Here is a 13550-nt window from a genome sequence, read left to right as displayed (position 1 = left end):
GTGAATTTATGATTAAATATTAGAAAATATACATATTTTTATATATATCTCAAGAATATGTGAGTTTTGTGATGTGTAGGAAATATGTGAAGAATTAATTCCAAGAGACTTATCCATATCTCCTCCACCATAATAAGGAGATAATTATGCAAGCCTATTCCTAAGGAGAAAATCATGGAGGATTTGGTTGACAGATCTCATTGCCCTGATGATGGACTCACCTAGCTAGTCCGAAACGTTGGTTTCATAAATGGTTCACAGGTTTTTCCACTAGCATAACATATCTTATCCAATTCCTAAGGAGAAGATCATGGAGGATTTGGTTGGCATATCTTATCCAAGATATGTGAGAGATTTATGGAGGATTCAAAGGGATCATATTTTGTAATAATGGGAAAGTAGTTAAAAATGCTTAAGAGATTTGTGGGATCATATCTTGTAATAATGGGAAATTAGTTGAGAGTGCTTGAGAGAATATTGGATATGTAATTATGAGAAGGTTATCTTTCTCATATATATGAGAGAGTGCTCTCTCTTCATTTTAATAAGGATAATGAATAATGGAAAGGAATTCTTAGTTTTTCATCTTTTATTGTTATGCTTTCATGATTTGTAATTTGGTTCTTGTAATATAATTTGACATAGTTTTATTGTTGTGAGCTCACATATGTTGTTTGTCATTCAATTATTCACATGTTGTATTGCTTTTCCTTTATGCAATTTCCTGCTTTCATAGTTAATGTTTCAATGCCTTCTTAGATTAATTTGATTTCAGTAATTTAGATTAGATTAGATTAGTTCCACTTCAGTCCTACATATATAGTGCATGTGTCTCGTAAGTCTACGAACCTCAGATTGACAAGTTAAATAGTTGGGTAAGTACTACAACAGAATTAAACGATAATATTTTCACCCAACATTTTGGCACCGTTGTTGGGGAGGCACGATGGATTGAAGTTTAGTTTGATTTTTCATGCAAGTGTGTTTAGACATGTTCCTAACTCTGAGGTGTTAAGGCGGTAAGACGTGGGGAACAACCTACGCATCGAATTCGAGATACCGTAATGGGCTCGACCTCTTATGGATCAGGGCATGTAGGGTGTCTTTACATTTATGCAAGTGTGAATTTCAATTTCTGCAGGTGTGTTTGATTTTCGCAACTGTGAAGAGTGTTTGATGAATTCATGGTTCATGGTTGTAATTGAAGTATTCGATTACTCAATTAATGAGCAATCCTTGTAAGAGGGTTTAATTGAGTATTGAATTCAAGATTATTTATGTGGTCCTTTTGTTTTTAATTCATTTTTCTTTTAGTGTGCTGATTTTTTTGTTTTTAGAATCTCTTTCCACATGGTTTTATAATGAGTGTCAGCTTGGAACTACTCACTCAGATCCTTGCAAAAGTCGGAATCTCTTCTTCCCTGGAAAAAGAGATTTTGACAAGAATTGACAGTTCAACTACTCCCCAAGAAATAAACGAAGATTCAACATATGAAGAATCTTGCATATCTGATGGCGAACAACCATTCGAACAGGAGATCGAGAAAGAAGAACAACAGATTGGAGTAAAAGAATAGGAGTTACAACATGATCTAAGTGAGAGAAATTATGCTTATCAAAGCTTTATCGAACAATGGTCCCAGGTAAGTATTAGATTAGATTCGTCTCTTTATTTTTTTTAGTTGATTTGCAATTACAGCAACTAGACTCATTCACTTTCGAATATTTTCATCTATCATGTAAAAAATTGCTACTGGATATATTGTTGTTACTTCTACGTGAATGGCTTCATTGGAAGTTTAATTACACGTAACTAATTTTTTTTCTAATTAGCATAGAGTAGGTAGGCTTTCATTTGTAGTTTTTGCTTTCATTTTCAGTTTTGCTTAGAATAAGAATGCTCTCCTTCGTGCTTAGTGCGATCCCGAGGATCAGAAAATAGGGATGATTTAGACTAATTTCAAGAATAAATTCATGTTTTGCAATATGCTTCATCACAAACATCTTTCAATATGCATCTCATTATGTCCAATTGTTAAAAAAAAAAACAAAAAACAAAAAACAAAAAAACAAAAAAAAAACATTAAGAGAAAGTTTCGTTTCTTTCTAAAAAAAAAAAAAATTGTTTTTGTAATGCATCCCCGAAGAGGACAGCGCACTTAACCCTGGTGGTGATTTAACCCACCCCACTCAAATCCGCCATTGATGGAGTCCTTTCTCTTCTGTAACACCCCTTCCCACCTTTTGACTTGCTTTTATTTGTCTTCACACCAATCCCTTCGTTGCAATTCGATATACCAGCAGGTGACTCGCTTTTATTTATCTGCACACCAATTTCCACATGTACAGGTGCAGTTCACTTGATACGTGGCAAGTGACCATGGTCAATGAACACAAAATCACTCAAAATCTGCTTCACGGCCAGCAAAACCTGTAATTCTCTGCACATTAATTGTCAAAATCGTTTTTTTCTTCACGCAGTCATCTAAACAGGGTCTCGAAGAACCATGATTCCCTCTTAGACCATTAGGAATTTAGGCAAACGATTTTTGGGTTATGTAATTTATTCTGTTGTGGAAAAAACCCATGTCTTCGTTTGTCTAGATTTGTCTTGGTTTGATCACAAATGGCTTTTCAAAACTGACATTTTTAAGGGGTTGCGTTCTGAAGATGTTGGCATCCACTATGAGGCGGTGGGAGTAATTGGGTTTGCACTCTGATAATTCACTCTTGTTTGTTGCATTTTTCTAATTTTGTAATGGAACTACTTCTTCACCTTGAGTTTCATCCCCGACATCACTAGATCTAGGTTGAGCGGCATCTTGTTTATACTTAGAATACCAGAACAATGAATTGTCAACTGTTATAGTCTTTGAAGTCCACTTTTCAACAATTTCGAGAATTTGCTGCACTGTTTGACAGTCTGTCTTGCAGACACATTTAGACATCTGCTTCAACTTGATCACTAGTGTTGATACCTCTGTATAATCATGATTTTGGTAGCATTGTTTGTACGTCTGATGGAGGATTTCGCATATATAATGTCTGGATTGGTTTCACGTCTGGTACATGTGGCACCAATGCCCATGCATGTTCGGAGGTCTCTTTTGCGGTGGCTTCAAGTCGTTCGAATGCAACATCGCATACAGTAAAATTGTAAAACCTAGCAATTCCAGCTCATTATAATGCAGACAAAAAAAAAAGAATTTCACTTATGTTCTTGTTGTAAATACTAAAAACCAACGTTTGGCTTGCAATCAAGAAAGTAGATTATAGACCAACCAAACCACTAATGAATGCAATGAAGCTGGCGAAAAGTGGGCTTTGCTACGAGGTACTAGTTGGTCATGAGCCTATTTTGATCCTTGAGGTTAAACTACTAGCATGATATGCTGCAACAATAAGTTGTCTTGAATTTGAAAAATCTAGTGTTCTGTGGCTTATGGTTTTCTTGTCAAATAATCGGGTTTTTGTGTATCCTGTACTATTCAGGTAAGTTTGGACCACCTAAAGTGGTAATCAAGTTATCACAAGATTATCTGCAACTTATGCATTGTTGATTTTAACTCGTGTATTGTGTCTAGTAACCTTTTTTTTGTATAATAGCTCATCTGTACAAAAAAATAAGAAGTTATAAAATTTTCCATTGAAAAAAGGGATTGAGATTTAAAAATAAAAATAAAAATAAAAAATAAAAAATAAAAATAAAAATAAAAAAAATAAACAATAAACAATAAAATATAACAAAATACAGTAAAATTGCCCTCATTCATTCATAAACTCACTACTTGTTCCCTAAGAAATACAAAAGCCTTTTCAACTGTTTTAAATGAATTTTCCTGCAAACCAATAAATACATTTTGAAAAATTCTTGCACAATCAATGTGTACATTGCACGGGGACATGCAATATTTCTAGTTGGGGGGAAATAAAAGTACGTTGGAGTTTTTTTGTGAATTTGTGGGCAAAAGTTAGGATGCATATACTAACAAGTGAAATGAGATTGGTGTTATGTGTAGGTCAACGAGAAGCTTATGCAGAAAGCTCAACATTACAATACGACACCCTTTTCATCCATGATTAGTGTAACTTCGAAAAATAACTAAAAAAAATGGACATTTCATAAATTATTGAAAATGAGCTAATTTGTTTTTGAGTCACTTCATACAGGAATGATCGATGGAGATGGCACACAAAGGTGACAATTTTTATGCAGGAATGGTGCTAAGCGTTGAAGACAATCTAATGCAAAAGTGATTTTTCGAAATCACAATGAAACATGCATCATTGGATGCTTGAAGGAACTAATTCTTCACTGAACATATCATGACATTTTCCACTACACAAAAATCTTTTTGCGTCATGATTACTCCCCTTTTTCCTTCCAAACGCCTAGACCATCCTTGTGTTGCAGCCCATCTTCCATTTCCTTATCTTTCACGACTTCATGCACGCCTATTTTTCTGAATCACATACATCCCTTTATCCTTTTCAGTTTATTTTTGCCTTCTAGTTTGCCTTCTGAATAAAACTCGTTCCCTTTCCATGATTACATTGCCTTGATTTCCTAGCCATGCTGATCCACACTGCTTGTCCGTGAGTTCTTTCCATCTATAGTCCTACTACATCTTTTTGTACAACCTCGTGTTGACTGATGTGGGATTCCTTAAGGCCCACCTTTCAACAAGTCTTGCCCCATCGACATCAGCACCTTATCTGGGAAATAGACTAGAGTTCCTTTTGAGTACCTAGAGGCTTGCATGCCTTAATGGCAAGTTCTCTCGCTAATGATCATGGGAATACATCAATGTCCCTTGATCTTCAGATCTTGCAAGTGGCTTAACCTCGACACATCCATTCGCACTTTGCAAGATGTACTCCGGTACCTTGGCACTCATTGACATCAATGGTGAGTTGTCTCGCATTGGTTAATGGCATACATCAATGGCTGGTAATCCAATTATTTCTATTCATGCTCGACATCGACACATTCATTCGCATGTTTAGAATTGTACCATCGGGTTTGTAGCAGGTGAAGACTCTACACTTTTTCACGACTCCCTCAGCAGTTACAGCAGCATGAATTATGATCTATGAGAGTACCACAGTTCCACTTTCAGCATTTATCTTTTCCATGATTCAGCATCAGCAGTTCAGATTCCTTCATTTCCCAGGATCTAGTTACAACAACATCAGTCACATTTTCCTGATCCAGCAGCAGCAGCAGTTACATTCCTATTGCATAATTCATCATTCTTGGGTAAGAAGAGGTATGTTGTTTTCTAATCTTTAATCATGCAATTCCTTATATGCTAACTTGAATATTTTGGAAAATTCCTTCACCATGCTACATTTCTTTTCATGAGCCATGTCAAGTTGCATGAGGACATGCAACCAATTCAGTTGAGGGGGGGAGAACTATATTCACTACATATTCACTTCCATGATTCCATTTCTTCACCACTATCACTCCATTTACCATTCACCAACATTTATTTTCCAATAATACTTTGTTGCACTTTGCTTCATACGCAATATTGGCATGCTTCATTAATATTACAAAAGGGCTTTCTTATGCACATTATGATTTCCAGTGAGTGTTTACATTATTATTGAAGAAAAGAGAACAGAAAATGAAATGAATGTTGTTAACACAAGAACCAACATTCTTTGTATTCATGGTTGTCACACAAGAACCAACTATAAGAAAATGTAAATTGTTACTCATGTCTTTCACATATCCTGGAAACATTCATTATTAAAAGACATCATCATGTAAAGCCAAAGTTCAAAATGCCAAATGTTCTTAAAGAGACCCATGCATGGTTGCATGAGGACATGCAACAAGTTCAGTTGGGGAGGATGTTGGGACTCAAAAATGTCATATTTTCATCCACCTTTTTCTTCACTATTCCTTAAATTTCATCATCCCATTAACCTTTTATCATATCACTTTCATACATACATTTGGGTTTCACCTTCTTATTTTCCATTTTATTCATTTTTGTATTACAAATGAATTTATGATTAAATATTAGAAAATATACATATTTTTATATATATATCTCAAGAATATGTGAGTTTTGTGATGTGTAGGAAATATGTGAAGAATTAATTCCAAGAGACTTATCCATATCTCCTCCACCATATTAAGGAGATAATTATGCAAGCCTATTCCTAAGGAGAAAATCATGGAGGATTTGGTTGGCATATCTTATCCAATTCCTAAGGAGAAGATCATGGAGGATTTGGTTGGCATATCTTATCCAAGATATGTGAGAGATTTATGGAGGATTCAAAGGGATCATATTTTGTAATAATGGGAAAGTAGTTAAAAATGCTTGAGAGATTTGTGGGATCATATCTTGTAATAATGGGAAATTAGTTGAGAGTGCTTGAGAGAATATTGGATATGTAATTATGAGAAGGTTATCTTCCTCATGTATATAAGAGAGTGCTCTCTCTTCATTTTAATAAGGATAATGAATAATGGAAAGGAATTCTTAGTTTTTCATCTTTTATTGTTATGCTTTCATGATTTGTAATTTGGTTCTTGTAATATAATTTGACATAGTTTTATTGTTGTGAGCTCACATATGTTGTTTGTCATTCAATTCTTCACATGTTGTATTGCTTTTCCTTTATGCAATTTCTTGCTTTCATAGTTAATGTTTCAATGCCTTCTTAGATTAATTTGATTTCAGTAATTTAGATTAGATTAGATTAGTTCCACTTCAGTCCTGCATATATAGTGTATGTGTCTCGTAAGTCTACGAACCTCGGATTGACAAATTAAATAGTTGGGTAAGTACAACAACATAGTTAAACGATAATATTTTCACCCAACAATGTGTTCTCTTCAAGGGAATCGTTTTTCCAACAATGGCATTTGCCATCGACCGGTGTGTGTAGTCAGCCGACGAAAGGCAAGGGAGCAGCGTATGGAGGGAGAGCTACGTATTGGAGGGAGGGAGCAACATATGGAGGGAAGTCGACTGTAGCATCGATGGTGAGAGGGAGTGTTGTATGATGTATGGCAATGTTCAAACAGTGCCTATGGTAGCGTATGAGAACAGAGGTGAGAGGGAGCGTTGTATGACAACGTTCACACAGTGTGGCAGTTATTCAACGTTCAACGTAGGCCATACATTATGCCAGAGGCCAACGTTATGGGGAAGGGAGAGAGCAACGTATGGAGCGTGCTGCAAACAAGTGTATTTGGGAGCGTGCTGCTACCATGTGAGAAATGCTATGTAAAGGAACGCAACAGTCTAGTTTTGAACGCTCGGAGAATAGCAAGACAGTCCAGTCTTGAACGCTTTTCGAAATAATTGGAGAGGGCGATTTTCGAAATAATTGGAGCAACATTAACTTATGCGATATCACCAAATATGCACTCATCGCACCACAGTACCATGTCAGTGATGTCAGTTCTGCAATATGGGTAGAACATAGGCAGAAAGGGAGTTACAAGGGAAGGAATGCTAAAAATAGAGCTGGCTCTGATACCATGTCAGGCCAGGAGGTAACTCCTAAAAAATGAGATTGTATTATTCATTTAGGTTGTTCATTATTATATACAAGAGGGAGTGACTGTTGAGTTTCATCTCCCGATGACTCTCCATTTTCTCTATTATTTATTTACACTATTTACAGTTGTTCACCCAATCCCTATGATTAGGTGTCAACATATTGTGACCTGTAGTTGTTGTTGTGGCCACAACCACCGCCCTATCAAAACTTTCCTTGGTAGCGAGTTTTGAATGGGTCCCCTAAAAGTTGATTTTCACCTCTCTGAATGATATGTTTTAGCCTAAAGAATTTAACTCATCGCCGAGTCAAACCTTCAATTCCTAATGGTGGAGCCCCTCTCTTTAAAAATCTGCCATATGATTCATTTCTAGCCCTTCCCAACCCTCCATTCATTTCCTCCATCGTAGCCCTTCCTAACCCCCCAAAACCCTTTATCGCACCTCATCTCCATTGTAACTCTTTATAAAATAAATACTCAAAAATTCCCAACCTACCCTTTTTCCGCTTAACCGCAATCAACACTAAAACACAATGCATACATGGCTTCCGGACCCGACGGTTTTATTAACCCAAATGCATATATTTTGGGTCTGGAGCCCCATCGCATATCGCTATCGGCGGGGTCCCAGGCTTTTATATATAGGGCGCACCACTATACTCCGGACCCGATGGCGTTATTAACCATGTTTCATATACATTTCAGGTCTGGAACCCATACATAAGGCCAATGCGATAATCAAACCCAACGACTTTATCAAGCATAATACATATGTGGGTTTCGGGTCCGCTTCCCCATCACATATCGCAATCGGCGAGGTCTAGGGTTTTTATATAATACATACCGCTACCACCTGGACCCGATGATAATTATATGGCCAATTACATAACATTTGAAGTCTGGACTTATGGTCAGCCACGAGTTTTTCCATGTTTTCCCTTGTATTTGCGATAATACGCTAGAGTCGGGCTTTACAAAGGGAAGCCTTATGCGGCGTACCCGAAGAAATTATGAACCACGACATATATGCATGTTGGGTCCAGCGAACCGAAAGGCACAATCGGCATAGCTTTAAGCCCAAGCACATGGCATGATGCGATGCAATATGGCGGACCTGATAGGGTATAGGTTCCCGCCTATAGTTTTTCAAGTCCGGGTTTTGGATTCACCGCTGTGTTTTGCGAGGATTTTCAGTGTAAATTGGATTTTCACCTACGAGACCGAATCAATGCGTAGATTAAATACCAGGGACTGATTCTTTCACGATTGTTGCTCTTGATGTTATAAATGCTTCATGAAGGTAAGATTTGTGTTTTTTAAGCATTTTTATCATATCTATATAAGTGTGAGTGATGTTGGCTATCTCTGCAGGCGAGGATCAAGACAAGGCAAGCGAGGCCAAAGAATGGATGCGTAAGCTTTGAGTTTGACTCCAAATAAAAGATGCAGGAGCAAATCCGAAGAGTTTATCCATGCGGATATGTTTATTTTGAAGATTGGGCTTTAGGCGTTGGCAGTCATATTTCCAGGTGTTGCCTATGTATTCCGAAAGCGAAACTGCTGCAGATTTCATCATGAAGAAATGATACATAGTCATCCCCTCTAATCAATAACCATTCATTTCCCTAGGAAATGAAGCGCTCCAATGACAGGAAACGCCCTCTACGTGTCAGAAGTGACACCAATTATCTTCATATGTATATTCCAATCTGTATAATGAAAGAGGACAGAGGGAAGGCGAAGAGGCGAAAAGGAAGACCGAGAGTCATTTCCAGTTGCATAAATATTCCCTCCGTGTAGGAGACAAGGGCCTTTTGTTTGGAGAAAAACAACTTTGATTTATTCTGAATAAAGAGGACTGTTTGGTTCAAGAAGGAGCCGGTGTTTCAGATTTATTTTTCCTTTTCTCTAATATGTTTGGAACTGTTAGCCTCCTGTTGCAATAGGGTATCATCTTTCATGATTGACATTTTTACATGCCAAATATGTCATACTTTGCAGGCTGTAGTGTTCCATATTTCCACGAGGTGCCATGAAGTGTGCTGGTCCAAATGCCACTGCTGATTCCATTTTTGATGAGTTGTTCCAGTTTTGAAGAGTTTTCATTTAAGGGAGGTCCAAACAGTCTAATCTTGGTCTCCCTAGGTTTCAATTTCCTGTCGTAGAATGTAGAGAATGATATCTGTCCAAACAGTTTAATCTTGGCAGATCTATAGATAGGTAGAGAATCAAAGGGACCTAACTGTTTAATCTGGGCCCTGACAGAAATAAGTGTAGATTTAGATAGGAAAAATTCAAAAGAAAAATTGTAAATCTGGGTCTGCAAGTCTAAGTGCGCCCAAACCAAAAAGAAGAAAAAATGTTAGGTGAGTAGGCCGGGTAGGTAGCTGTGTGGTTGCAGAATGATAATTTATGATCAATTTTGTGTTACAAAGTGCTTTATCTTTACAGATCACAGTGCAGGCAGTTTTCAGGCAAAGGAGCTCAAAGGTGAACATCACTAACTCCCCCTTCTTCTAAATTCCCCAAGTCACTTACTAATTTCCCAAAGAGGTCAAGATCTGCTTGAGCCTCTTAGTCTCATCATACTCCATATCAGTTGCCTTGGTGAAGATCTGCTTCACTCAAGGATTTTTATTTCTTTTCAAGGTCTTTTCCCCAAAATAGCCTAAGGTCCCTGACCTTAGCACTTGCTGATCACCGTCATATTAACTACTAACAGTATTATATAATTCCCTATCAGTCTTCCCCCTTCCCCTACTAAAACTTTGTATATAAAATTCCCCTATGTAAATATCCCCTCCCTGGCAATATAGCCATATTATTTCTAAGTCAGGGAAAGAACAGTCCATCCGGGGCTGTTTTTAGCCCATCCGTGTCTTAAAAGGGATTAATCTGACACCTGGCCAGATTAATAACCTCTCCCTTAGCCCTAAACCCTCAAAAACCCCCTTTTTCGCCCCTAAACCAAAGTTTTGTGCACAAATACATTGACCCGCGCGTATTAAACCCATATAACCCCCATAACCCACATAAACCTAAGTTTTAAACCCACCGCGCGCTATATTTAAAAGGGAATATTCTGCGCATATTCCCCGCCCTAACCAGCCGTCGCCTCGTCCTTCCCGCCAGCCGTCCGATCATCCGCCCCGCAGATCGACGGTGGGCGGGCCGTCCCATCTCCAAAACGCCCGAGCTTTAGCGTCCGGGAGATGGGCGGTATTACCGCCGTACCTCCCGCCACGCGTCAGCTCCTAGGCTGTGGCGGAGCTCCCTCTGACAAAATCGCTCCCCCCCCAAAGGTGGTGCGCCACAAAACCACTTACCGCCTCCTGCCCGGTGATGTCACCGCTTACGTCACCCCCCTCTGCCCAGTCACATGTCGAGTCATCTGCCTGCGTGGCCCCTTACCACGTGTCATGCCACGTCACCGTTCGTACATGATGATGTCATGCTGACGTCATCCCGCCATGTCATCATGCTGACGTCATCAACACTTTTTTGGCGCGAAGGGCAAAAATCGCACTTCGGAGCCCCAGAATCAGATTCTGAGGCAGTTTTTTATGAGCAATTTGTGCAAATCGCTCATCGCTAGATTTTTTGGTCCAAAATGGGGAATCTTCAGGGAATCTTTTCATTTTACAGCCCCCAGGAAGCCCGAACGGCGCCAAAAGATCCATTTTTCTTCGCGAAGCTTATCGAGAGGAGCAGAAAACAATTTTGAAGGAAGCAGAGGCCGAACATCAGCCATTAAATGATGATTAAGACCCATAGCACGTCAGAACAGCATCGGTTTTTTGCCAAAGAGTATCAGAGGAATAAGAAAAGCCAAAGAGTATCAGCCGAAGATTTTTTAGGGGCTCGAAGCACCTCAACATTGATGAGCCCCCCCAGAAAGTCAAATCATGAGGCGTAAGCCCATCCTTGCCCTCAAATCACAGTTAAAGCTTTAAATACAGACAGACAGCAGAGATGCAGAAACCCATACACATTTATTTCAGAAAACACTGCAGCAAGCCACCAAGGACAACATCATTTACTCAGTTTTGATACGGCGGCCCTGAGCGCAGCCCGAGATATTTTTTGCATTTATTTCTGGATAGAATTAGGTTAAGTAATCATCTTTCTTTCTGACCTGATTAGGTCAAGATGTAATAAAGGAACTCTGTAGATAGTTTTGCCCTATATATACCGCCCTCTACATTGTTTCAAGGGTTGGTTGATTGAGAATTTTCACTAGAGACTCGCATTGTATACCTGAGTTTTTTCTATAATCAAAAATTGCCGAAATCTTGGAGAGCAAACTGATTGTTGTAAATGAATGTTTTAGGAGATATGAAGATGGAATTCTTGTGCTGCAGCCTGAAACAATAAGTGCATCTTACCTCTGTTTTATTGTTTTCCACTATCTAAATAGCAGAAAGAAAGAATAGCCTAGAATTAGTTTAAATACTCTCTATGCTCAATTTCTGCTATTTCTTTATGTTTTTCCTCTGATTGAATTGGTTATGAATATGAATTCCTCCTAGCTCATGTTTACCCCGATTCACCTGTGTTTGCCAATTATCTAGGGATTCTTTACTGCCCCTAGGTAGCGCTCTGTTGCCTTCTCTGTTAAGCTGATTGAGAGATTCTTAATTGCCTCTCATTACTTAGCATTCTTTCCATCATTTAAACCTGAAATATTGTTTCATGCTCAGCTATCTTGCTCCATTTTCCCTCTCTTGTGACCGAAGAAGTGCACCAGCAGTTTTCCTCCTCGACTCCACGCCTAATGGTTTGAAACTTCCAGACTATGCCTTGCCTCTCTGTCTGAAAACATCAATTTTCCCACCAAAAACAAAACAAAACCCTCTGAACCCAAGACCTAGCCTAATATCCTTTTCAAACAAAGCTAAATCATAAAGAGAGAGCCCTCTCTGATTGCAGGTTGGCTAGAACCTGCAGTCCAAAGTTGGTCTGTGGTTACCTCGACCGTATCCTTTTCCAGAGCTTAAGGACAACCTGAGTGATAACAGGAACCGGTATGTTGTTGCTTGTATAAAAACAAATGTGATTTGTTTCTTGCATATTGATAACTAGCAGTTCATGGTTGTTCTTGGTTCTTTGAATGTAATTCAATAGCATTGATAATTCATGAAAGGTTGCTGATTCCAGACTTTGTTAAACATCAATTGCAGGTGTTATTTGTATGGAAAGGAATGTATATTCCTATATCATTAATTGCATTGCGATTAGGAATTAATACAACGTTGTTCTTATGTGGACCAATAATTGATTCATATGGACTCGGGATTTATACGTGATGTTTAAACTCCTTTGTTTTGCTCCCGCAAGATAGATTAGGATAGTTAGGACTAGATTAGAGTAGCTAGAAGTAGTGTAGACGGGATTTAATACATAGTGGTTAGTTTTTTTATTCTATTGATTTAATTATAGTTTTCTTCCCAGAAGCAATCTTTTAACACCTATTACAGTTCAAGGGGTCCCTTAAAACCCGTTGGAACTAGCCATTCGAAACGAAAAAATGCCTAATTAGGGTTTGTGATCAGGTTTGTTCCCCTTGTTGGTATAGCAAAAATTCGCCATGTCAACAAATTGGCGATAGAAGGAGGGTTGAACTGCCGTCCACAGATTTTCAAGATTTCATCTATAAGTGCCACGCGTGGATTCAAAAAGATTAATGCATGGATTGTGAAGGTTGAAAAGACCCTTCCTCTCATTCGGAAAAGCCTCATTTCGAAGAAGAGACATTGTGGGAGTATCTTGTCACTCAGGAACAACCAGTTAGAAGACTTACTCGGGCTTACACTCGTTCCCTATCACAGCTCCCTAACTTTCAGTCTTTACCTCTGTCAACAAAAAGAAATCCAAGGGTCTATCACATAAACGAAGAGACATTTGCAACCCTTTCTCTTAAAGATATTGTGCTTGATTCTTTGTAGAGTATCAACTCTCCTTGGGAAGAAATTCCTGAGGATTCCCCTTCTAAAGGCAATCCCTAGTCCGATTTGGAAAA

This window comes from Pinus tabuliformis, chromosome 6, assembly GCF_031772625.1.
Source record: "Pinus tabuliformis cultivar Carrire ecotype Pingquan chromosome 6, CPIR1, whole genome shotgun sequence".
NCBI classification, from domain to species: Eukaryota; Viridiplantae; Streptophyta; class Pinopsida; order Pinales; family Pinaceae; genus Pinus; species Pinus tabuliformis.
This window is presented reverse-complemented; position numbering follows the sequence as displayed.